Below are 4034 nucleotides of genomic sequence, written 5' to 3' on the forward strand. Positions count from 1 at the left end.
AATACAGGTCATGTAAGCAAATACTATTTGCCAGGGACTCTGCTAGAACCTAGGGAGACAGACTTGAATAAGCTGAAGTCTCTGTTCTCACAGGGTTTACAATCTAAAGAGAAAGATAGACATTGTGTAAATATTATAAACATGGTTAATCTTATGCTGGAGAAATTGGGAGTGCTTGGGAATATATATCTGATGATCTAACCTGACAGGGTGAATGAAACACCATGAGAAATTCCTGAAATCCAGGCTGAGCCTGTGGGTCTCCGGAGGTTGGCCATGGGCAGGATTTAAGCCTCACAGTTAATCACAGAGTCTGTCTAAAGTGGTTCACGCTACTAGGATGCTCTATTGAAAGAAGAGTGCACTGAGGATGTAGAAAAACTAACTCTCCCTCTCAAAGTTTCAGTGCTTTGATCCTACCCGGGCAAAGCTGCAAAATAGTGTTTGTACAATCCACTATATATTATACACCCAAGGACAAGGACTCTGTTGGGTGAAATAGAAAAGTTATAAAATTAATAAGTTTCCAGCCAGATGTGGTGACTCATAGGTATAATCCCAGGCCAAGGCAGGTGGATCACTTGAGCTCAGGAGTTCAAGACTAACCTGAACAAAATTGAGACCCTAACTCTACTAAAAAATAGAAAAATTAGCCAGGGGTCATGCAGGCACCTGTAATCCCAGCTACTTGGGAGGCTGAGGCAAAAGGATTGCTTGAGCCCAACAGTTTGAGGTTGCTATGAGCTATAATAATGCCACAGGACTCTACCCAGGGCAACAGAGTGAAACTATCTCAAAAGAAAAAAAAATAATATCTCTCCACTAAAAAGAATAAGGTTAGAAAAAAATATTCTAATGGCTAATGTAGTTAAGTTAGAAAGACCAGGAATTTTGTTTTTGTTGAAATGATAAAATTGCATGAGTAGCAATAATGGTATTGATTGAAACTAAATCTTGGAGAAAAATGCCACCTGGAAAAGGAAAGGCAATGTAATTTGATCTTTGTTATCTCCATCAAAGGCTTCTGCAGTTCACAGTTTGACAGCATTTTATGAGTAGCATAACCATTGCACAAAGCTGTAATTTACTGTAAGAAGAAAACAACCATTAACGAGGCACATCACATAAAGATAATTATGTGAAAGAAAGAAAATGATGAAATCTTTAAAGACTGATTTAAAAAACCACAAAGTTTCAATTTACAAATGGAAAATTCATCATATTGTTTTTATTTCTTTAAAAAAAAAAAAAGAGGTGTGTTTCAGCATAGACATACATCCGAACTGGATCAAATATGTACAATGTATTTTCTGCACCCAAACCCCTGTAGATCTATTTTTCATGGTCTTCTGAGTGAGCATATGCATAATATATTAATAAATATAAATTAGAATTTTAATTCTAGTATATTTATTTACTCTGCTGTATAGAAACTGAGCTCTTATTACTGATTATGAGTCTTGCTTTAGTTGAGAGGAGAACTCTGTTAAATGTGGATTAGAACATTTAAAAATTTCAATTAAAAAAAAAAATTGAAAGCCTAGACATTTCTTGATCTGGTATGAGATAAGTCTTCATAGTATTAAAGCAACTATTATTCACAGACAGCTCCTTCAACTCGTGGTTATTCTGAGCATCTGTTTCTCTTCTCAATTTACCCACCCTCATTAAAAGTGCAAAATTCCCTTGAAATCTTGTGTTTTATCCAAAAAATGATTTAAAATTTAAAGTTATTCCCTTATACAATGTGTTTAACATTTATTTCAGCAAATAATGTTGGGATGACTGGTAGGTGGGTGATCTAGGGTATTTGCCCACCTTGGCAGTTCAGGGAAGCTCATGGTGCTCTTTTCAGAATGAGCCATATCAAGTACTTAGCATGGTGCCGAGGGCATTACTCCATGAATTCTAGCAGTTCACTGATTTCATAAAGTATGTAATTTTAATAAAGTTGATTAGCGTTTCATTTCAAATGGAAGGATGATCAAAACTGATTTCCTTTTTTTCTGTTTTTATACTTTATGAATATTTAGCATGAATTTCTCCTCAATATTAATACAGTGATAAAAATGCACCATCAGTTTTAACAAAGAGACATCCAATTTAATTACTCTATGTTCCAACACTTCTAGTAGAATTAATTTAGACAAATATCAATGATACTTGAAGACAAAGCATAATTCAGTTCAGAGAGACCTTTGGCAGTGACCCTTGATCATTATTTCATTAAATTAAAGCCAATTTTTTTTTTAATTCTATAAAGTTAAGAAATATTCCTGAGAGATAAAATCACCATTTTTGCAAGAGGTGAGTGGTAGTTTAAATAAAGCATTCATAAAATAATTTAAATATCTTCAATATTTATTGTTCTCTATTACCTGAATTTAGTATATTTGTAATATTTATCTAGCCATCTACCTAATGATCTATTCATATGCATATACACATATATACTCCTTCTTAAAAGGAAGTTGGCCATGTTTACTATATCTTTTATTCTCGGTCACCTTGAGCAAGAAGCTTGATTCTTCAATAAAATATAGGAAGAGTCTGCTTAAAGAAGCATAAAGATGTCTTATAAGCCACAATCCTAACATTTACTAGGGGAAGTGAAGAATTTATTTTTCAGCTGAAACTCTGAGGAAAACTTTTAGGTAGTGAGAGGAAGGTATAATTATGTGGTTTGGAGTTTAGCCAGGGTACTGGAATTCATACCTCTTCACTTTCAAGATGTGTCACAGACTCTTTAATTACCCAAAGTGGATCAGGACCTCTGTTTTCTGTCTATCCCATCAAAAAGACAATAACTTTGTTACACATTTTGCTGATGCCCTCTTTGAGTTTTTACTGAGCCCATCTTAAGCTCTCCTATTGAACTTAAAAAAAAAAATCCTGACATCCGTGAATGGCAAGGTGGGGCCATCTTTCATGGCAGGATGACTGCAGGGGTCCATGAGGTTCTTCAGGTCACCACCTACTAGGAGTCAAACTGGCTGGGCTTAATGTTGACTTTAGCTGTTTACTAGCTGTAAAAATCTTTGCATGTGTCAGTTAACCATACCTCAACTTGTGCTCCAGTTTCCTCATCTATAAAACAATCAATCAATATTTATCTTTTTTGTATTACAGAAATGAGATAGTCTTTAAAATTTCGTAGCCTCGTACTTGGAACACAGCCAACAGTGAATGCATATAAGCAGGGTCATTATTTCTAGGGTCTTCTGCAGGATGTAAACCTGACACAGAGTAGACTGTGCCTTGTTGAGAAGCATTAGGAGTCCAGGTAAGAAATAGAAATTACAGTCTGACTATGAAGAGCTTTGTGCATCAGGCTAAGTAAAGATGTTTGTAGGCAAAGGGGAGGGAGCTGTTCTAGAGTTTTAATCAGGGGGAGGACAGGATGACATTTGTGTCTAGAAATGGGACTCTGGTTTCAGGGTGGAAGATGGACTTGGGAGAAGACTGGCAAGTCTCAAATACATTACAAACTTGTCTATCTCCTCAAAGACAGTTGGAACCTAATTTCATCTCAGTTATTGAACTGTCTTGCAATGATTCCAAGTCCTCATTGTCCTTTGAGAGATGGAATAGATCTTTTTGTCTTCATATAAAATAACCCTAAACTTCTATTCTTTTTTTTTTCGTGCATTCCTTTCCCTAAGGCAGGCTATCTGAGCTGTCTGATTCCAAATTTCAACATGCATATTTCTTACTATTTACTCTTCTTGTTATGTCTCAGGGTTGTGAGCAGAGGATTCAGATAGTCAAACTTGTTAGGACTATGTCTAAAACAAGAATAAATTGACCTTAAATTTCGTTTTTGCTTGGCTAATAGTAACTGGGTTTTATTACAGAAATATAACTACCAACTTTCAACTTCTGAAATTTTATAGATATAACACAAGACAAGCTACAGATGAGGAGGGCAAACATAACTAAAACCATGACCCTTGCCAATAACGTGTAAATTTTCATTTGAAAACTCTCAGTAAGAGATGGGAAAAACGAAGCAATGCCACTTACATTTCCATAAA

This window comes from Otolemur garnettii, unplaced genomic scaffold, assembly GCF_000181295.1.
Source record: "Otolemur garnettii isolate 467f Iridium unplaced genomic scaffold, OtoGar3 scaffold00036, whole genome shotgun sequence".
Classification (NCBI taxonomy): domain Eukaryota; kingdom Metazoa; phylum Chordata; class Mammalia; order Primates; family Galagidae; genus Otolemur; species Otolemur garnettii.